This window comes from Amblyomma americanum, chromosome 5, assembly GCF_052857255.1.
Source record: "Amblyomma americanum isolate KBUSLIRL-KWMA chromosome 5, ASM5285725v1, whole genome shotgun sequence".
Lineage (NCBI taxonomy): Eukaryota > Metazoa > Arthropoda > Arachnida > Ixodida > Ixodidae > Amblyomma > Amblyomma americanum.
The window spans coordinates 137,346,079-137,369,683 of NC_135501.1; the positions used below are offsets into that span (position 1 = coordinate 137,346,079).

The 23,605-nt window shown below is 51.4% G+C and overlaps 1 protein-coding gene across 7 annotated transcripts in view; it reads right to left on the reverse strand.

Moving 5' to 3' along the window:
• Nucleotides 1-23,605, reverse strand: part of LOC144132753 (uncharacterized) — a 344,373-nt gene that overhangs the window by 46,872 nt on the left and 273,896 nt on the right. Inside the window, exon 1 of one of the 7 annotated variants that reach the window (XM_077665390.1) lies at nt 15,111-15,205. The exons of the other annotated variants lie outside the window; for them this stretch is intronic. The gene's annotated coding sequence lies outside the window, so the exon portion shown is untranslated. Of the gene's footprint in view, nt 1-15,110; nt 15,206-23,605 lie in introns of those variants that run through there. 7 annotated transcript variants of the gene reach the window in all.

Sequence of the window (23,605 nt, forward strand, 5' to 3'; positions counted from 1 at the left end):
GGCGATACCCGGTGGATCGTTTGAATGCGTCAGCATCTTCTGTTGCTGCTGATTCTGTCACGATTCCGCCTTAAGAATATGACGCGATAGCGTTAAAGGCCATATATGCGGAAGCGACCATTCTTTACTTTCATGTGGATCGCTGGGAGTCCTCATGCCGCTTCTGGCGCAGTGGTTAAGCGATGCGCCCCTGCCCCGGAAGGTGCTGCCACCGGCGAGACTTGAGCAACCTCTCGCGACCAATCATTAATTTAAATTCCACCTGCCACAGCTCACCATCTGGTGGGCAGGTTGTCGTGACGTCACGAGGTTCACACTACGTCACTTGTGACGGCGATCGCTATTTCCGTTTCTGCAGACACTTCTAATGTCAGCGCATTAAAAAGTTTTACGCATACCACTACCTCACAACCGACCGCCGCCAACAGCGCATCCGAAAATGGCACGAAATGGAAGAGCGAACACCCCACACCACGGCCGGTCTCGAGTGAGGCGCGCAAGCGCGCTTCGCTCAAGGCCGGCCGTGCCCCCACACGAAGGACAAGTTCTCCGCACTTGCTGAACCCAGTTTCAAATGTTCGTTCTCCGCAGTTAGCGTGTCCTCTGCTGAGCCGGCGTACCCGGGTTCGAACCCGGCCGCGTTTCGAGGGAGGCAAAACGCTAAGGCGACCGTGTGCTCTGCGATGTCAGTGCACGTTAAAGATCCGCAGGTGGTCGAAATTATTCCGGAGCCCTCCACTACGGCACCTCTTTCTTATTTCACTCTCTCCTTTATCCCTTCCCTTACGGCGCGGTTCAGGTGTACAACGAGACATACTGCGCCATTTCCTTTCGCCAAAACCAATTATTATTATTATTATTATTATTATTATTATTATTATTATTATTATTATTATTATTATTATTATTATTATTATTATTATTATTATCTCCCATTCGCCCTTACTGATTCGCGCTGCCGCTTTCCATGATCATTCACCAACTAGCCCACACCAAGATATTAATCGATGTCCACAGAGGTGAGACAGTTACTGCGGCGTTTCCTTCCCCCCCCCCCAAAAAAAAAAAATAAAAAAGAAGGGACCGTTGCCACTCTGTAACGCGAGATTCAGCGATAGGTCTCTAGGCAATTAGTTTTCGCGGGCGGCTGTTCTAAACAGAGCCACCCGTAGGCTCGTGCGACCCATGTTGGCCGTGACATAAGGTGACATCAGACAACGAGAGACAAACTAACGCAGAGCATTAATAAACGCCGTAACACATCCTCCGCGATGTCATGCGGGAGGATAACCATTCCCGGGTCGCCGTAGTAACCATGAATGGTAACCATGGTAGTGCACCTACCGGTTACGCCGACGGCGACGCGCAAGCCAGGGACAGGTGCCTCAGAGGTAAACAATTTTCCATTTCCCTATGCAGCAAGCTCCACCGGCGGACACACCGTGGTGCTGCATACACGCGAACCTTGCGCAGCGCTGTCCTGTGCAAGAAGGGACCACAAGAGGACAGGTGTGTAAGCATGCCATCAGTTGTTCTAACCAAGAAAGAGCTGAAGTTTCTGGATCGATGGTGATTGTCCTAATCTCCCATGCCTTTCATGCTGATTGCTTTGCCTGCCCTTTCCTGCTGAAGGTTCAAATGTGTATAAATGCGTGGCCTATCAGGAAAATAAATAGTTGGAAGTCAGCGCTCTTTTCACTCTGTCTGTCGTCGTCCCTTCTTGTGGTTCGCGCTGCAACACATGTTAGATATGAACCAACTAGCCCGCCAAGCAACCATTCCAGCCCAGAGCCGCACGTGCAGCTGGATTTAGTTTCAAGGACTATTATTATAACCTAATGCCGATCCTCCTAACCTAGAAATAAAGCGTAAAATAGTCAGGCTCCATCTCTACCATGACATTTATCATATCCCAAGCGATAACACCGTCAAATCGGCTCTATCTCTAGCATAACTTATCATATCCCAAAAGACCACTCTTTCCGCAAAAGCCATTCGAAATCAGTACATCCCCCGCACACATAATCGCGTCACTTTTTTTTTTACGCAAATAGCGAAAGACTGGAGCAGTCTGCCCAGATAAGTCGCGGGGTACACCAAAGCTGTTGCGCATTTCAAGACCGCCTTTAACCACGTCATCCCTCACTGAAGCAGCTCACCCCTCGTGTAAAACACCTGTCCAGGGGGCATCTGAGAAATAAGTAAATAGCTGAACGTTAAAGAAGTGAAAAATAAACTCCTCTTTACAAGCGCTGTTCGTATAATACCGCACAGTCAACAATGGCACATGGAGGCTGTGCGGGTTCGTTTCCTTCTCGTGGGTGTACATACCTCCACGCAGAGCCGCCACAGACATTTCGACTCACCAGCTGGCTGACACCTGACATGTCCTCCTCAGGATGGCAAGCATATCGCATTGGTGTGGCCCGGTGAAGGCCAGAACAAGGACATATGCGCAAAGGTTCGCACGACGAGCCCAGTTGACGGCACCCTGGGCTCCTTCCCTACAGTACCGGTATGGGAAAGGATTCGCGATGCCATTCAGATGCTCCTGACACACTAAACCCTCGAAAGCTCCCAGAAGAGAGCCTGGGCCGACGGTCAACCTGGGTCGCATAAGCCTACGGGTGGCTCTGTTTGTGACAGCCGCCCGCCAGTGCAGGGGTGCATCACTTGACCACTGCACCAGTGCGACATCAGGTCATTGTACCTTTTCTACCACACAATACACCCAAAACTAAACGCCTAAACAGCTATTGCTGAATCTCGCGTCACACTGTCGTTACCGTCCTGTGAGTTTTTTTCGCAATGAGAACCAGGAAAGCGCGGAACCTGCACAGCGCATACGTACAAGTATACCTCACCTGATGAGGCGCAGGCCCGAAGGATATAAAAAGCACGGCCTCCTGTAGGGGGCACTTGGAAACGTCCTTACAGACAAAGGGACTGGCGCAGATCACTGCCAAGGTCAGCGGCCATCTTGGCACAAGCGCGGCGCGTGCGGAAGTCACGCGCCCAGGCCAGCATTGATTTCCCCGTCGCTTGTGACGGCGAGGCACAATACGTCCATCATCCCACTCCCGAACGCCACTCGTTCGAACATGCTCTACAGAGGCCTCTCAATTACGCACAGACGGCCGCTTCCAGTCCACAAGACGACGACGAAGAGGCGAAAGCCCGTCTTCTTATAAGATGCGCAGAGCTCAAAGCTGAGTTAATTCCGTCATCGTGGGAACGCGCCTCATGATGCAGTGCCAAGGCCGCCTGCAGACCAAGCCAGCAGATACATTAATCTGCGCCCGAGTGTGCCGCTGAACTCGGCCGCTCGCAGGTCAGCGCTCCAACCGTCAGCTTGGCGTGCGTCACCACTGAGCTTGGCACGTCTCCAGTGCACCTGCAACTACGGGATGCCCAATGTGCGTCACTTGACGAGACGGCCTCGGTAGAGGGCAGCACCCACTCCCCTTTTCCTGTTCCCAGCCACGCGTTCTCTCCGAATTCCCAGCGGTCAACTTTGGACCAGGTCAGGAGGGAGAATCGAGTCCTGGCAAAGCCGGGATATCAACGCGATACCGTTATATCGTTAGAGCGAGGTGTTATACTGCCGTCAATGACAGAACCTCCATCAACTTATTCCAACCGCCACAGATCAAGTAATGGGGCCACTCTGGAAGAAGCCCTGGCGCAATACCACTTAGGGCGGAAATGCCCCAGTCACCGACTGGACGAGGCGACCCCTCGCATCGTATTAGTTCGGCACAGGCAACGGGCGCTACAGTTATCGTAGCAGACCTTCGTTGGGCGGGCGGCCCAAAGTAAAAATAAAATTGCTCTGGCCGCCGTTGCGGACAGTCTGCGCAATTCCAACGCCATCCGCAATCCACGTAGATATACACACGCACGCTAGCATTTCGATGGAGGAGAAATGCTAAAGGCGCAGAATGTGCTGCGCGGTGTCAGTACACAGTAATGAACCCCAGACGGTCGCAATAATCCGGAGCCCTCTACTACGGCGTCCCTCACAACCCGCGAGCAGCTTCGAGACGATTAACCCCGCGTACCGCACCATACCACACACAAGGGCCAGTCGCAACGCCCAGCACCACTTAGTCCCGGTGGATAAAAGGGCAAGAGCCGCAAAATGAAGACGGCTACGACGTCACAAGAGCGGGTGCAACAACAGCCACTATACGCGCATCATTGGCAGTACTCCGAGCACAAAACACAGCCATCACGGCCGTCCTGAAATCGCCATCGCGGATTAAGGCTTTACGACAGCGAACATCCACCCATGTCGCAGTCCACTCGTACCACACACAAGCGTGCGGCCGAAGACGAACCGATAAGAAGGGCCGACAACAGCGAGGACCTTGAGGGCGCCAGAAAAGGCCAACGCATTTCCACTCTTTAGCTGCGGCCTACACGAAACCTCAGGTCACTTAACTGCGACGTTCAGCCAGAGCGACAGATTACATATCGCTTTGCCGAAGGAACATCGCGTACAGCAGAAGAACTCGGTGGTCACAACTCAAGGACGAGGCGGCGGATGCCCCCTGAAAGGAGGCCGTCCAACAAATGCCGTCTACTTATCGGCACGACGTCGCTGTCAACCGCCTTACACCTGCTAGCGTGCACCTGTTAGCGGCCGTGGCAGGTGCAAGGCGGTTTACCTTGATGTCACGCCGATTTGTCGACGCTGCTGGTCGGATGCTGCCTCGTTCTTTGCGCTCTTTTCTGCGGTGCTTGCTCTGACTGCGCGCCTGTTACACATCATCGCGCCACGGGAGTTGATCACTTCACAGTTATCTCTTCGCAGGATTAAAGTGGAAAATGATGAAGTCGGGTCGAACAATGGGCGTTCAAGGGGTGCATTCAAAAGTAGTCGACACTGGAGAACAGTCATCTGCACTGGTATTTGATTCCAACTAAGACCGATGGCAGCAGGAAAGGATCAGCAGCTCGTCGCAAGACGCATCTAACTGCTCGCTGAAAAAAAGCTTCCCAAACAGAGTCCCATATAATGTCAAGCAACATTATTATTTCTTTCCACAACATTAATCTTAACTTTCTCAGCCCAAGAGAACGGAATGCCAGGGAGGCTGGTCGTAATTAAGCCCGGTTGGCAACGGCGCACTGAGGGGAAGACGTGCAAAATGAATTAAGAGGAGGGGGCTGAATGAAAAAGCTCATGGACACAAGAGGACACAGGCACAACGCGAGCGGTCAATGTCCGAATTGTGCGCAACCCTTGCGACGCTGTTCGTTGCGCTCACGGCAAAAATGCTTCCGCCTATTCTGCATGCCGCGTCACTGCCGGTGGTAGCAGACGCATAACAACGAGTGCGGTGCAGAAGCGTTGCCGTCTCGAAACGTTCCCTCGGCGAATTTGAGCCGCGTTTACATGAATCCGACAGTAGCGCACCGGATTTCCTAGCTTACCTCGCGGAGCCGATGCGCTACTGTTTACATGTGCCACATCAACTCTGACGGGACGTTGACCCCTCGCCCATGCGGTGCATGCGGCAGCGGGGTCCAGCCGCTCCCACCTTGACCGAAGTCTGCTTTGTTATCCGGCTGGAGGCGGTATTGTAGTAGCGACAGGGAGGAGGAGGAGGGCCACTTTCAAACCTGTTTCTATTCCCCGCGAAAGTCGACTTGCCATCCTCGATCTAGCCCGTCTGGTGCATTGATGCGACATTATCGCCATTAGCGACATTAGCGCATTGTCGCCGTTTACGTGAATGCGATGCGCTAAGAAGTTGGTGCGACGCGCTCATGTCGCGTTCATGAAAACGCGGCTTCATACACCTATACGGAGAGAAAGTTGGCGCCACGAACGTCCATAGTAGAGTAGCCGCTATTCCATCAACCAATCCGCGCTGATCGCAGGGGAAACGACAAGAGAAACACTCCGACGTGATGGCAACACACAGCCCGAACCGCGCCAGACGGCAGGAGGGAAGACCACCAACGCGCGGCCCGCAGAGAGAGGGGCATTCCGGCACGCCCTCCGAGTGTCGCTGCCGCCGAACTACCCGAGCGATAAGGGCGACGCGATAACAGAGACCGCGGGGAGAGGAACACGTGCTACGACGAAAGTGGCGGTGGAAGGAGGGGGTGGCTCCGCTAAAGAAACCTCCTTTCCTTCTCAGAGGAGTCGTTGCGGAAACTGTAGCACGAGGAAGTCGTGTGTCTACGCCGGCGCGGATGATAAGTCAGAACAAGTTTGCAGCCGTTCCTCCAGCGGAACTCGTTGGGGTCCAATGGCACCCGTTGCTCCCTTCGGGACGTCAGTGAAGACGTACACCGCAGTACAAGCTACGCTATCAAAAGTGCTGGCACAGAAGCCGAGGCCACGATAAAGCGTCATCCAAGCCAGGAACTGGAGCGGCTAAATTGTACGCACGCTATATAGAACATAATCCGCGATTCCGACGTCACCTTGGCTGCCGTACGCCGGCCTACCACAGTCGGCCAAGCGACTCGCTGTAGAGCTAGCCACCAACCAACTGAACATGCTCAATTAATGCTACTTTCGCCTGGGAGGGTTCGTGCATTCTCAAAGGTAACCATACTTGCACGATAACGACACGCACGAACAAGGAACACACTTCGACGGAAATGTAAGCGCACAGGAAGACGGGAGAGAGAGAGAGAGAAGACACAGAACAAAGCGCTCTCTCCTCTCGCTCCCGTCTTCTTGAGCGCTTATGTTTTCGTCGAAATTACGAGCAACAACCAACTAGCCCAAGAAACAGCCGTGAAGGAACACATGGCGACGTACAGGTCACGTGTTACGTGTTCGTCCGTGTAGTCATATGGCGAAAGTGCCAACACTTAACGAGGAAAAGATGACTGGGCTAGTTGACGCTTATTCAACGTCACCGACACGGTGACAGCAACGCGAAACAAAAAACAATACAAACACAAAGAGAGAGAAAGAAAGCTTGCACTGGAAACAGCGCTAGACAGCTAAGGGAATTTAGAAAACACAGAACCGCCTCGAAGCACATGCCCAGAGGTTTTTCTTTCTTCCTTGGGAAAGAAAGCGAGTACACACACACACACACACACACAAAAAGGCGAAAAAATGACTGAACGAGAAGAAAAGACGAGTGGATTTCGCTACCACCTTCGGCTGGCGGTAACTGTCCCGTCGAAGTACTAAGTAACCGCGAAAGTATCTACGCTGTTTGCGCGCGTGCGGCGGCTTTGGGACCGGAGCTGCTGTAGGAGCTCGTGCCGTGCGCTGCACGGGCTTCGAGGAAAGGGTCGGTTTAAAGCGATCTCCGCTTACTTCAGGAGCAGAACTGATTTCGGTACGAGAGTGTGCGCGGCCAATCAGGAGAGGCGAAGAGAGCAAGAATGGGGTACACGAGTTCCCATACAAACAAGGAACAAAACATCAGCACGGCTGCTTCCAAGGGTCTGGCGTGGTAACTTCTCGGCGCTCTGCCGTCGACGAAAGTAGCCCCACAGCACTAACACTGGAGTCGCCAGGAAGCACGCTGATGCCCGGAAGGTTTCAAGAGCGCCGCGGATGGACTGTTTATCTACACTCGGGAACACGCAGCCTAGCTGCCCGACGGACTCTGCGGTGGCTGACACGGGAGGCATGCGTCTTGCGCGCTCCGTTGGAAACATCGCGGGTCGACCCCTTTCGCCCAGTCGCTACCGCGTTGAAAACAGGGGAAGGCATCCCGATCACACCCTTACGCAAAAATTCTTTAGACAGTCTATAGACTGCTCATAGACTGTCTGTAAAGTCTATATCTGACTATAGACAAATCCTAGAGAATAGTCTACAGAAAATACAAATCCCACAGACAGTCTATATAAAATCTATAGATTTATGGCCAATCACTTTTACTACACTTTTGTCTATAATCAGTCTACAGACTGAATATACAGAAGGAAATACATATAGGAAGGCAATATAGTCTATAAGAAGTCTACAGGCTGCCTATAGACTACTTTTATAAGGGCAATCTTCTCCCTTCTACTTCTTCCACCGATCGTCTCACTCTGCTGTTCGCGTTTGATTTGTTCCGTTGGTGTTTCCTCCCAAAGGGAGCATTCACAGACGTCACAGCGGACGCCATTTTGTCGTCTACGGAGCACCGCGAAAAGCTGCCGGCGTGTCTAATGGGATTATGGCCACCTGCTCCGACCTGCACTGGTGAAGCTACGAGCTGGACAACAAAATGGCTCCCGTGACGTCACGTGGCGCGCAACAAGATGGCGTACTACGTGAACCACCGCCTCCTCGATTTCGACGCGAGCTGCAGATCAGGAGGAGGTTTCGGCTCGTTGTCCGTTCTCGGCGTCTCTCCCCAACTCGCAGGTGCAGTGGGAGAGAGAGGGGGCGCCTGAAGCACCTCCGCCCCATGACTATAGAGACATTCCACAGGAAATGGTCGCGCTAACTGCTCCCCATTTCTTTCGCGAGGCATTACACAGGGGAGCATTGCAGGCCTACTGCGACCGCCCGGCACAGAGGGTAGTCAGCCACAGTTCATCATCACCGTCATCCATGCAAGCAACCTGCGCTATTACGGTAGCCAGAGCGCCCCGCATTAGTGGCGCCACATTGCGTCGAGTAAACGAAGAGAGCTAGGCGTCCAAAGGGCTCCACTAGAGTCACTAAATAAAGACTTATACCCCTGTCACACGGGACTTCTTCTCGGCATTTGCCGTAAAGTTGTCTTATTGCACTAAAGGAGGAAAACCGAAAAGGAGCAGCGACGCTGCTACACGGCAAATCCAAAGGAGCTAGAACGCGGCCTCCGTGAATGCCAAAAGTCACCGCTGTGTGTGAAGCGGCGCTAGTAACATTATTAAATTAAAGCAGACGGTAGCACTTCAGCTAAGAGTGCATTCGTTTATGTTGGAAAAAGTAGCTATCACGATAATAAACGAGCGTTCTGACGGTGAGAAACGGATATTTTGAAACAAAGTTTCTTTTTTTTTTTTTCATCGTTCTCGGTCCGACCACGGTAGGCGCACTTTTCCGTTCGGCTCCTCGTTGTGTTCGAGAAGCGTGCTTTGTTGCTTGTGACTTTATGCACACAAGCAAACTCAAAACACGCACACAACAAAGAGCAAACGAAGAAAAAACAGCAAAGCGAGATGCGCAAGCACGTGTGTGTCGATGCGGCTGCTGAAAAGCGTTCAAGTCCTTTCTTAGCAGTGTGGATGTCTTTAGTCATAGCCTCCTCTACGGTTAAGTGCACTGTAACGCAAATTTAACCATTGAATAAGATAAATTAGATATTTTTTACGGTTTCAAAACTCAAAACTGCGTCAATTTTTTATTCTTTGAGCTCGCTAGCTGGCGCTGCCGTCTGGGTTGCTCCTTTAAGCAACTTTAAGGCCGCTGACGGCCGCCTTTATTGCTACGGAACTTTATCGCAAAGGTCTCGACGCTTTGCCGTGTAGATGCGCGTCACGCGCCTTTGGGGCAAAGGACCTTAATTTCTAAGGCCTTACAAGTGCCCGTGTGACAGGGGTATTAGAGTACCGTCACTGCAGCACGGCGGTAAGCAGGGGCGGCCATTTTGTTGTTTATCATTGTTGCCAGATTGCCGCTTCGGCGACCTCGCCGCTAACTTTGGCCCGGCCATTTTGTAAACAACGCTGTTAGCCACCCTGCGCTGCGGCGGGGATCGTAGCCGTACGGCATGGAGGAAAGCGCATGAAGCGTTTTCCATCACCCTACGAGTTGAAACAGCCAACAACGCAGCAAAACGGCATCCTCTTGTGCAGCTGAAATGCTGCGAGGCGCGGAATCCCCGGTCACTGAGTCGGTCACCGGCAGCACTCGCAGCACTAGGACTACCACAGTTGCCCGACTGAAAACGCATAAGCCACAAAATGGCAGCCCCCATGAACCGTCGCAGTGTAAACAAATATCACGTGATGAAAACTGACCAATGATCGTGGCGGCGGCACAGAACAATAGGAGAAAAGAGTGCCGGTACTCTAAGTCTTTATTTGGTGACTCTAGGCTCCACCAGGCCGGCATTAAAATAGAGGTGGCATCGGACGAGCCCACGTACACGTCGTAAGTATTAATGCGAATGGTGTAATCTGGCTTGGTCTATCAAAAAAAGAAAGGAAACGCGCTTCTTACGAAAATGCTGCCGCGCTGAAGGACCGACATGGAAGCGCCCGGTATTATTAAACTTATCCAGCGAGTCCAATCCGTGGTTCTCTGCGCATCGCACCTTCGTCAGGTCGTTATCGTAAGTAATAAATTAAACCTCTGCGCAGTTGGCACAGCTAACTTCGGATATATCGTGAACGCAAAGACAGAAAAGGAAAGGGGAAACAATAATTTTCTGAAGTCGTTGAAGCAGCACCTTGCGCATGTATGCATCAGGCCCTAAACGAGAGGCTTCGGAAACTACCCACTCTATGGAAATTCCCTGCAAACGTTGGTACTGTGAATACTTAACCGACTCTAGGCGCGGTGTATACGCTCACAGCGGGAAAGAGTGACATCTGTCGTGCACCGCACTGTTTGCATCGCTGCCCAGCTGTTTTCACCGTTAACACGGAGCTGTAGTGCAAGTATCAAAACGCAACCTGGCACTCCGCAATGTTCTCAACGAAAAAGGACAGCGAGGGAGAAACAGAACAAGGAAGAAAGAAGGCAAAAATCGAAGTTCCGCTTGTGCCAGAGGTTGACAAGGGCTCAGCCTCATCCATTACACTCTTACACAGGAATACGCCTACATATGGGAGTAAAAAATGGGCGTAAGCTGTCCCCTAGCGCTTTTCCCTTCTATAAAAGGTAATGAGGACAGCTTACTACCTTTATACTCTTTTCCGTATACAGTGTAGGCGCACAACTTGCGACGAACGCTGCTCGCAGCGTTGCAGCGGCTGCGCACAACGCGAAAAGAGTTTAGCGACTAAGGCTATGAGAGACGCCCAACGCGAAAAAGAGATGTTTTCCAACGCACGGACATATACGAAAGCGGCCGTTAATTGCGGTGAGAAAAACTGAAGCCTCCTCGTTCAACGAGTGCAGGCCGCTTTCATTTCGGCACCCACTTAGACACACGCCGGCCTACGCTGGCACAATCTGCGCTTTTTCCTTTCTCTCTTTCTCGGTTGCCGCAGATCCGAGGCAAACACGGTTCGGTAGCGAGGAGACGCTTGCATGGGACGTTTGCGGACCACTTCCATGCAGTATATAAATAGTGCATGCCGCAGTGTAGTGTGCACACGCTCGGAGTATACGCCCAGCCTAACGAGGCCGGAATGACCGCGCTGGTCGACGGAAGCTCAAGCGGTCGACGTTATAGGCAACGCTATTCAGCCGCGAGCGCGCAGGAACGGGTCGCGTTTGTCACCGAGTGATGCGATGCGCATGAACGCGGCGAGAGAAAGAACGAAGAAACGAAGGTTTAAAGAGAGAGAGAGACAGAAGGGAGAAAGCCCTGACGTTGTTCCAAATGAAAGAACGCTGTCGCCCGTTGATTGAATGGCACAGTACGAAATTAGATCCAAGGGGTGAATGAAAGACTGAGTGAGCGATCAGGTGGACGGCTGCACAAGTTAAGTGACAAACTTGATTGATGAACGAATGAACGCCAGATAATCCAGATCGTTACGTTATCCACTCCGGCAAATGGCCTCAACAGCGGCTGCGTGCTGAATTAAGCATGAGAGCAAATTAATAAATAAGGAGGGATGAACGGGCGACTTAATTAACTGATCAGTGGCTATCATTGAATGACAATGAAAACTGGAGGGGACATTTAGGCCCCGCCTTACCGGTACGGCGCGATAGCGTTAATGGCTTGATGCCCATATACGCGGAATTGAACATTCTCGACGTTACATTCATAGACCCGTGGGAGTTTTCATACCAATCCTGATGTCTCAGTGCAGCGGTTAAGCGATGTGCCACTGCCCTGCGATGACAGGTGCTGTCACCGGCGAGGCTTACGCGACCCACGTTGCTCTTCGCGAACGACCAATGAAGAATTACACTGCCACCTGCCAAGGTAATCAGTTTGCTCACAATCCGGCGGGCAGATTGTGATGACGTCACAATATCCACTAGCTTTCTCGCTAACAACGCCGCCGATACGAACAACAACGGGACCCTTAACGCCGGCGTATTAAAAGCTTCTCTTGTCGCTTGTCTCTATATTGCCCCGTTTTTCGCGCCGTTTTCAGTCTTGAATTGTATTAAAAGCGTGACAGTAAAGGGATAAGGCCAGTCAGTCAGGGAAAGAATGCAAGATTCAACGCACACACAAACATACCGCGAGTAATAAAGCGGGCTCGGACGAAAACCGGCGAGCAATAAGGACGAAGAGATAAAGAAAGCGTACGTAGCTGGTCGCGCATAGTTTTTCATCGGCGTCAAGAAAATCACCTTCCTGTATGGCTGTTACGAGCGCGCAACCGACTCAACAACGACGGTGCGCGGGAAGCTAAGGCAATAGGCGACGACATCGACTGAATCTGCGCCCCACGAAGAAGACTGCTGCGTTATAAGCAGTCTGCCGATAAACATGGATTACGGGAGACTATAGTCATTGAAATAATAGAAAGTAGAAAGGAGTGTTAGGAAAAATTAACTGCACAAATGTTTTCAGACACAAGGTAACAAAACAGTAAGAAGACAGCTATGCTCCCTGTGGGATGTGATCTGACGACCTCCGCATGCCACTTTGCAGTGCATGGCTAGCTGAGCTACCTATTGCAGTGGCTACCTCTCCCGATTTCGGAGCTTTTTTCAAGTTGCGTACACAACCTCGACTTTCGCGCTCACCAGCGCCACCTCCGACAATAGCGACGGACAGCCCTGGTGTCCCGCATAAGCCCTAGCCGAAAAACGTGGAGGAAGTTTGCGCGGTGAAAATTGAAATTCCAGCAAGAAATCAATTTCTGAACCACTGTCCTCCCCCTACGCCCGAAAAAAAAAGAGGCAGGAATGAAATATACGCGACATCCTGCTCCTGCATTTAGACATGGAGTGGCCGTACACTCGGCGGTGCTAATTACTCGCCTTCGTATATCGCGATCCAGTTCCGAGAAGACAGCTCTCTATCTTATCGCGCACACTGCGGCGGCACGGGGCAAACAAGGCATAGCGAGGGCCTGACGCGTCATTCACGCTTTCTCGCTGTCCGGACTTCTGCTTGTGCCGACGCGATGGAGTGGGACGCTCAGCCCTGACCTTTGCAAATGCCTATTTCTGTTAAACGATTTCTTTTAGAGCGTTATGCTGATTCCACGCACATAATCCAAGATGGCGGCCTACAAGCGACTGCCATGGTAACCGAGGTGGTTACATAGTGGAAGAAAATAACAGGCGACAGCGTGATGTCCGAGCAACCCAACTCGAAGCTAAACCATGTCGATCTGTGCATATCCCTGGCTGGCAGGCGTCGAAGTCCTGACATTCGTGTACAATTTGAGGGCCAACCGTTTGCCGCAGAATGTTTCGGGTGGTTCAGCGTTTCGTGCACCACATACTTACTAGTTCTCGCTCGCGGCAGGGATTCGAACCAACGACGCATGTTAGGTGTTAACGCTCGATATTGGATCGCTGCCTCAGCATCGGCTCTTTTTTTTTCTGCCACCTCAACAGTACAATGCAGGCCTCAAGAAAGTCAGTTCTGAAATACGGAACACCAACTAAATTTTTGACAAGCATGTGCGAAATACTGCACAAAGCGTCACACCGATTTGCAACAAGTATATGGAAACGTCTGATCGGATTTGTAAGATGAAGGGATCGATCATCCGATCATTTTTTTTTTTTCCTAAGAGGCACACAAAACTCGAAACATGGAATAAAATACTATTCCGGCCTGAAAAAAAAAAATATCAGTCGCATGACTATATCGAATGACGTGCTCCCGAGGTCAGTGTTCTGTGTATTTAATGCGCACGTTACTTAAGAAAATAAGCACTCCAGTTGAGAAGAATTAACAGCGTTGAATTCGTCCGATACTAAGAAATCGCAACTATAGCTGTAGCACTCTCCCAGCAAAAAGGCTCGGATACGCCATGCACGCAATTGTGCACACAGCGCTGTGCTCGCAACTGTGGACAAGACGTACACAATGTACGCTATTGTGTACACAGCGTCGGAAAGGGTTACTGTGCAACACGGGGCGCACAGCAGGCATGCATGGGCGCTGCAGAGCCTCGAATTGCTGTCCAAGCTGCCAACACGCGTCGAGGTTCAATGATCGGACGCTCTACGTTTCCGCTCCCTCCTGACACACCGAAATGTGCTAAGCGCCGTTATAGTACTACGTCCACATCGCATGGCATACACAGCCCCTTTCTCAGCGGCACTTGTTGGCAAATCGGCGCTTTTGCTCACGACATTCACTTTATACAGCCGCGAATAAGTTCGGCAAACGGACTCGAGGCATCGGTACATAAGAGTCCCCTTGCGAGCCCTGTATTAGCGTGGCGTTCGACCCAATTCTGCAACGCCACACATAGTGGAATTCCGAGCCTTAACTGAGAACGATTTCTTTTCCACCGATTCAATAAGTGATGGAAAACATTCGAAAAATGGACGCCTCAGGTGGACGTGACTACCGCACTGAGCGGTTGGTGCTGAACAAAATAGTCTTAAAAAACAGAAAAAAAACAAAGCGGCGATTGGGGCTAGTTGGTACAGCAGAAAAGAACTTTCCGACGGGCTAGTTGGTACACCTCTATTAAACAGCGTGCGCTAACAGGACGTACACAGGAAACTTGGAGACAGAGGAAAGAAGCGCAGTCTCCAAGTTTCCTGTGTACGTCCTGTTAGCGCACGCTGCTTAATAGCAGAAAAGAAGACGCCTATCTGACATCAAAACAGCCATAACACAGTGTGCCGACCCTGTCCCGTTGCTACAAAAGCTTTTCCCGCCTGCAAAATAAGACAGTTGAAAGTAAGCGCTCGTTCTGTTCATTGTCCCTGTGCAGTTGCGTCAAAGTTGGCGCTTCCATCGCAACGAAAGCACAAGACCGGACAAAAAGCTAGATAGGACATGGTAGAAGTTCAGTGGGGCTAGTTGGCCTAAGTTCAGACAGGATGAAGCGACATGTAAAATGGCTGAAATGTGATGCAAATAACTGACCGGGATGCCAGATGATCGCCCGTCGGCGTCCAGTGGTATAGAGCCCTGCTTTGGAGACTGCGCACGCGCGCGCCCCTCGAGCCAACGACGACGACACGCGAGACGATCTCACTACGGAACTGAACTGGAATGGAACAGCTCCACTATCTAGGCCTACGTCGTCACCGCTCACGGCGCATATCTCCCCCCCCCCCCCCCCCCCCCCCCCCATATCACGAGAAGGCCGCAACGATACCCGCTCTCCACACAGTAACCGCCGCTTGAGCAACGAGGAAGTATATACTATGTACGCGTATCGGGCACACTGCGAGGCCACGGCTGCCTATCTGCAATGGCGAGTGCGATGATAAGACAAAAGAGGAAACTCTTATCTCCGGAAACAAAAGCTCATCGGGAGCGACGTGTACAACGCGAACAGAGGGGGTGCGAGAAAGATATATGCCACGCGTCAGCGTTTGCAGAGACAAACTTGGATGCTAAGAAAGGAGAGATGAGAGCCGCGATTATTTTAAACCGGAAATACGCTACAGAGACCAAGGTCACGCGCTGGAATTCGTCGGCCCTGCAATGCTCAGACAACGACAATGACGGTGTCATCAGGCTTAACAGACAATGAGCACGCGCGCTGTAGAACTTCGGAACTGCCAACATGTCGTCGTTACTGGCCTCCACGTGTCAGAAATGTCACACTGGTGGGAAGGCTTACCCGCGAAACTATAACATAATCAGAATTAGCGAATAAGGGTAATTTCTGAGCGCCTGAAAGCAACAAAACTGCGTGCACGCACTACTAAACCAGTGCCAAACTTCAGAAACATCCCATCAGCGGGTGATGTAACAGTACAGCCATTGATATCGTTACGAAGACGACGACGAACCGGGCAGCGGCTCGGCACGGATGACCTGCATAATTTTTACCTTAAATGAGTCAATGTTTCACAATGGACCTTTTTCATGGTGGCACGCTGCGCATGCGCGCGCAGTGCATTGCGGGAAGCGCGCGACCTCCATGTTTTTTGGTGGTTCGTCGGCCAGTTGAGCGGTGCGGCCGGTTGCGTCGCGCGATCGGCGCTTCGCTGCGGCCTAGCTGTCGCTAACTCTGCGTTTGGCGTGCTTGCTCAAATTTCTGGCGGGGTTCTGCAACAATGCGCCTCAGTGGGATTCCAGTAAAAACACCGCTGCATGAAGCCAAAATAGCACAGTGGACGCAGGCAATGTACTGTGTGAATGTTGATGGATCTCCGTGACAGCCAACTCGCGTGTCTGCAGCGACCACTTTGTGTCAGATAAAAACTCCGTTTCTTCGTTCTTGCACTCTTTTCTCTAAGAAGCTGTAGCAAGGTGCGACGCCTCTGTTGTCCATTTGCTAGCGTAGCAGAAGTGGCTGCATGAAAAAATGAGCGGAAATTGCACGGGACTGTCTGCTAGCACCCCGGACATTATAATAACTTCATTAGAACTTGTCGGGCTGGTTGGTTTATATAGATGCAAACATCTGCGCGATCGAGTCACGGGCGGCGAAGAGCCAAAGCCTCACACAAACGCTGTATTTGCCTCATCGCCGCCCGTGACTCGATCGCGCAGATCTTTCATTGCAACTATGATATCAGTGCCACGTGCGAGTTGAAGGGAGCCTAAAAGATGGTGAAAGGTAGAAAGGAATGTAGTATGCCCGCGGGAACGTGCGCGCACCGTGGCATGCACGGCCGGTCTCTGGGGCAGCGCGCGACCAAAGTATGTTCGCCGAAACGACGACGATGGCTCGAGAATGCCGGATACCTTCCGCTTAGGAGCAACTCACCCGCGAAAGCAGTCGCCTAGACATATTTCGCTGCATTGTGACTGCGCCTATTTCAGACCATCTCAGTGGAGTGGACTATGAGAACGCGAGTTGGCGGCTTCCTCAGCGGAACTCTCGTGCGCCCGCCAGCCAGCCGAATACGCCAGTCAGTAAGCGCCTCAGTGCCTCCACAGCGATGTAGCACGCTGTGAGATCGTTTGCGCATCATCACCAGCCCGGGCACAGCCTTGTTATCAAACAACGAGCACGCTCGACTAGGTATCCCGACCGGGCTTTCAATCCATTTGCTTCCTGTTTGTTATTCCTGAAACTGCCGCGATTAGGTTGACGAGAGTGCACAGTTCTGAAAAAGGTCAGGTTCGCGTGCATTTCCCTTACGTTTTATTTTTTGCAGGGGTGCCTTCTCGTTTCTTTGACCATCCGGATTACGTGCCGCTGATCTTCGAACACAAGAATACTAGCTGCGTCGGGGCTGTCATCCGCTGTCTCCGCATCTGCAGCCCGCCCTCGGACGAGTGCTGATGAACGCTGCATTCAATGCGGCGAATGTATCTCTCCTCTTTGAAAGCCCATTATTTCCGCATTTGCCGGTTCGATGCGCCAAAGTGCATGTCAATCGCATTCTCCCTAACCGGCGGCACAGAAGTCTGATCGTTGGCCCACTGCTTGCTCGCGTCCAAAAACTGCGCGAAATCCATGGGCGAAAACATTGTCAGCTGAACAGAACTAAAATGTTCACAGCAATAAAGGTAAAAGCATACTGAAACGCAACAGCGATGTTCGGATGAGCAAGAAAACTTGGCAAATGATCAACCGACCAAACTGACGGCTGCTGACTGCGCGACGCGAACCGACCGACCGACCGAACCACCAGTTGTGATTCGGCGGCCGCCGCTAAGGGCGCTCTCCCAACGTACTCCAAGGCATTGGGGTTTAATGACAGTGAAGGGAAAATATATTTTAAGCGGGTCAGGCAACCAAGCGAAGGTTATCCGATTGGTGGCTAAAATCAAGAGAAGAGTAAAATTTCGTAAGTCATGGCTAGGTGGCTTGAGCCACCGCTCCATTTAAAGGGTTCAGCCGTATCCATCCATCCATCCAAGGCCCAATTGTTTGACTGTGAAAGGCACCCTGGCCAATCCCCCCCTGTGGGTGTCTCCAACAGAGGACAACAACGGAGCGCTTGATCTAGGCCTGCAGCCATCAAATCATATTTCATCTGTCATCATGTCGTGTTGTTATTTCACTTGCCACCGCGTAACAATACCGTTTCGCCAGGAAGCTTAGCTTAGCAGTGAGTGGTGGATAGAGTAAGAGGTTGGCAGAGAGATGGCCAGAGGGAGGGGGTAGGGCAGACAGTGGCTGACGATGTGGACAGAAGAAAGGTGAGATGGCATACACAAAACGCCCCCGCAATGCGCCTATCTCACACCACGCGGCTTCCGCACCCGTGGCAGCTGACGCGGCTTCCTCGGCAACTGGCAAAAAGTGATGGTGACAGTGAACGCACGCCTCCTCTTCAGTTGTCACACGCTTACGCCACACGTTTGGCTACACAAACGTTTAGACAAGGGGCTGGCACACAAGCAGCTCCCTCAATACACCGCGAAACACGGAAGTAAACGCGTACAAGTCGAGTGCAGTTTGAACGATACCGCAGGTGCACAACATTCGGCGGGATGTCGAAATCGAAACTCCATGGCCTATTTACACGCAGTTATCAGCTGTCACAATATACTGCGCAAATGCCATAGGGGTGACGCAGATCGTACTTTCGGCGCGCTTAACAGGACGTTGGGTATCGTTTACTTCGAGATTAGCGATTAACAGCGCTGGTCACCGTAACGTGGTGCAACTTAGCAATGCGAAGTATTGAGTTAAATGGCGCAATCTTGCCTACGGACATCTCGCGCAACATTACAGGACGGAGAGAAGACATGTGCACGACAGACGACAGGACAAGTCTGTCTTTGTCCCGTCGCCTCACAGGAGCAGAAATCGGGAGAGGGGCAGATTTACAATCAACGTAGTAGTGCGCCCAGTGGATGATGTCAGTCGGTCGTCAATTGGGAGCCTACATGTAGGCCCCCTAGGACACGTGTAGGCTCCCTAATCGTCCCGTCCACCACCCCTTCTTTTACATCATTATCAGCCCGATTAGGCCCATCATCACCAGCCTGACTACGCCCACTGCAGGGCAAAGCCCTCTCCCGTGTCTCTCCAATTAACCCTGTACTCTGCCAGCTGCGGCCACCGTATCACCGCAATCTTCTTAATCTCAACCGCTCACAGAACTTTCTGCCGCCCCCTGCTACGCTTGCCTTCTCTTGGAATCCACTCCGTTACCCTTAAGGACCTTCTTTTACATGCGCCACCCGCTTCGGGACCGCTTTCCGTGCACCTGTTCAGATACGGTACAGCCGGCAGAATGCCTGCACCTCACCTGCACCACAATGCGCTAACAACAACTAACAGCCCCGCGAAAAGCGTTAATGGAGCGTGCACCCGTTACATGCGACACACTACACACCTGAAACTAAGTTGTTCCAAGTTGGTAAGAGTGGAGAAAAGTTCCGCGTCGAGTACAGACAGCTAGCTTCCCAAACTTCCTTCCGCCACCCGCGCCGTTCCGGGCCGAGTCTGCGTTAGTAACGCGAAATTGGTCGCGCGCCGCTAATCGCGGCCTCACTCCTGCATGCCCGGTCAAACGTCGCTCCCGCGCGGTTCCTCCGACAGTCGAGAGCTCATTACGCCGAGGTGACGGCGATTCGACCTGTGGGGGGGTGGGGGGGGGGGGGGGGGGGAGAGAGAGAGACTCGCAGGAGGACGACGGCAATTTGGCGCTGGCAGCGAAAATCGAAGCCCCGATCCGCGACACCGCTTTCACGCCGAGTCAGTGGCTCTAATCCGGGGGAAGAGACAGACAGTGAGAAAAAGGAGAAACGTTGAAAGGTCCCTCATGTAATATGACACGAGCTTCGGCGTGCAGCTGGAAGTGTACAGGGTTCATCATGTGCAAAAACTGACAGTTCGTTAGCCACGCGCATGACCTAGCCACACGACGCCTACCTGCCCCACGGGTCACATGACCTAGCGTACAGCGTCAACAGTTAAAGCAACCCTCCCTTCGCCCAACGGGGCATCTCGAAATCGTCGTCCACGTAAAATGACGCCACTGCATAGGAGGGTCACGTGATGCACTCTCGTTGGTTGCCGGCTGGCGGATCGTCTCAATGCGTAGCATGTACGATGTCATTACATCCAAGTTCGTTCTATCCACTGTGGCATACTAGGTTCGCTACATCCGATGTTAACGAACATAAGTTCGTTATATTTCAGGTGGCATACTAAGATTGGCTACGCCACGCGTGACATAACGAACCTGATTATGGCGTGACGGCGGTCGCCATTGGCGCTTGCTCAGACCCTTCAAATGCTAACGGCGACGGCTCGAAATTTTGTGAGGTCAGCAAATCAGACCTCAACCTCACGCGTGAGTTTATGGTTGAGTGAGGTTGTCATTCAGTGAGGTCGAAATTTTGAGGTCGAGACTTTTTGCAGTTGCCGCGTCTTACTCCGACGAGTGCTGCTTCCGAAGCGGAGTTGCAACGCATCACCGCGGTGTTCATGCAATGAAGCTTGGTGCTCGGTTTCCCCTGTTTGGACAACCGGATGTCACAGTTCCCTCTTAGCTTCCGGTGCTGCTCCGTAATGTCCGTACAGCCCGAGCCTACAGGAAGATGCACTGCTCTGGTCTTCCCGGAAAGAGTGGTGCTGTCACAGCACGCCACTCTCCCTCCCCCTTGCCCCGCAGGCGTATCAGCACCCGACTGTCTGCCGGTCGGCTCAAACTCCCGGGAGCAAGCAAAGCACGTGACTCACGTGGACTCGCTGTAGCTTTGTTTGATGCCGCAAACAAATAAGTACAGTCCAACAAGCACGCAATAAATTCGTCGCAGCGCGGATGGCCCCAAGCAAGACTGCTTCGTGTTCATGCTCGTTGCCGGCGCTGACGTCATGGCTCTTGCCTTGCAGTTGAATAACGGGGATCCTGCAGTACATTACCAGCTGACTTAACAGAAACTGGAGCAGTCGGCACAGGCGAGAGAATGTGATTCAGGTGGTTCCTAACAAGGACGCCTGTTAATTTGATTAAAAAAGCACGAAGCCAGAAAAACCTGTATAACACCGTCGAAGCTTTTGATCAGTGACTTCCCCTTTCGAATCTCGCAGTAATTTTGTATATTCCGGTGTATTAATATATTTCGCTGCGGGGAAATTTGAGCGGAGAGCCATGGTGCTTTGACCCGTGTGATTTTAATAGTGGGCACAGTGTTCGAAGACGTAATCTAGCCCTTTCTTGCAATATGCCGCGGGTTCACCGAGTCTTCGGAGAATTCCCGGGATTTCGAAACCATTACCATCGCCACCTGGAGGGAAGTGGCGGAAAGGGGGGGGGGGGGGGGGGAGAGAACCTTGACCTCCGAAAAACATCAACATCATCCTTAATTATTAGCTGCAGGTATTCCTATTTTCCCGCACAATAATTGTCTTCGGTTGCAGGGTATGTACAATATTTAATCAATATTCTGGCAACTGAATTTTTGGTAGCGGTATATCAGACTTCAACGGGCTCATAAGGATGCACTGTTAGCATCGTCATCACCTCGAGAGTCAAAGGCATGTGTCGTTACATGATCTTTGCAGTAAGTCATACAAGAGACCTGGCGAGTTTACCTGCTGGACAATCCGAATGTCATTAACGTGGACCGGGTTGTGGGCACTCTTCGTAATGCGTCATGCGCGCATGTGTAGTAATGTGGGATCCATATGGATCTTGAAATGGGGGTGGATGGGGGCCTGGTATGACGAGAAATTACATCTTCGTCAAGTGAGTAGGTGTGATGTCATGTTACAGCGTCGTCAGGTGACTAGGTTTGATGGCACATTACATCGCTGTCACGTGACCTGGTATGACGTCACACTCACATGATGTCATCACTAATTATATTGATTAGATTTAATGTTACCTGATTATATTAATTAGAATTAATTAAATATGTGACGTCATCGTCGCGTGAAACGTGTGGTTGTGAAGTCGCATGGCGCCGTTTCTTGCGGACACTTTTTTGCAGATATGAACTTGAAAGTGAGCCATCTAATGCTTTCGCATTAATAAATGAAGCCGCTCGCTTCTACACAGACATGAATACAACGTGCCTCTGTTGGTGTTCTACAGTCGCAGCTTGTTAAGTGTTTTCGAAGGCAACGTACAGAGGACTGAAAAGAGCATTCTCGCTATGCCGGACCGAGCTAGAAGATCGAAATACACTGATATGCGTCTGCATAACCGTCGCATTGGAAAGTAAATCGACGACCAGCTTCTTTATATTCGGTAACTATTCTCAAGCCTGAAAACAGTATCGTGAATACCTCCCCCTCCTCCAAATTTCTGGTAGATGGTGTAGAAGGGCTGTGTTTGCCAATTGCCGGTGCATGCGTGAATGAGCGAGAGGCTTCCAATACAAAGAGGTATACAGGAAGCAAGTTGCCAAATATTGACCCATATAAAGTACTTACCGACGTACTGGTAGTAACCGCGAATGGGACACGCCTGCCCACAGGCCATATACTCTCTGAGGGTTCATCCCAGATTATAAGCTTCTCCTATTGCATGCACATCAATAGTGTCTGTGCAAACCTTATTAAATAACGCCATCATTCTGGCTTTCCTGTCTCACAGGATTCTCAGAATTGTTTTTAACTGAAAAACTTTTTGTTTTGTTTTTCGTTTGTTTTGTTGAGGTCGAGCAGCCGAGCTCAACCGCATAATTTGAGGTTTAGGTGAGTTTTAGTGAGGTCAGCGGTGGCCTAAGGAAAAGTGAGGTGAGGGCGTCAAAGAGGACCTCAACAGATGAGGTTGAGTGAGGTCGGCCGATTCTTTTTGAGGTTGAGGCGAGGTCAAGATTTTTGAGGTCAAACGCCCAGCTCTGCACGGGCACGCCTCATTCTAGAGACTCCTCGACACCGTTCAGTCCCATTGGCCTGCATGTGAACGTTTAGTTTCTCGCCACGACATAACACGACGCTCGAGGCCGTCTGTCCAAAAGAAAGTCCGCCATGCAGCTATCGCCGCAATATATATATATATATATATATATATATATATATATATATATATATATATATATATATATATATATATATATATATATATATATATATATATATATATATATATATATATATATAGTGCAAACCAACGCGACCGGAGACGAACACACAAGTGTCGTCCGGGGTCGCCACCGGCGGCGACCAGGCGACGAGCCTCCCTTTTTCTCAGTCCTCCTCTCACTTGCGATTCGGCAAGAAACGAAACAAACAAAAGAAAAGGCTAACGCGGGAAATAACGACACAAACAAACAGAAGGCCACGCTTTCTATATTCGCGAAAAGAAACGTTAGGAGGCGCAGCAGCGGCGGACGCGTCGAAAGCGACGCCTCCTATCGCGCCAAGCGTCGCCGTTCTTTTTCCGTCGGCCCTAACTTATTTAAATACGAGACACGCCGTGGTTGACAGCACACGTGAGGACTCCGCTCCTCGCAGCAATCGCTCAATGGAGAGAGAGGCGCCCCTCATCCGCGTCACAGAGGCACGGAACGTAAACGTCGAGGTCACGGGGCGAGCGTCGGCG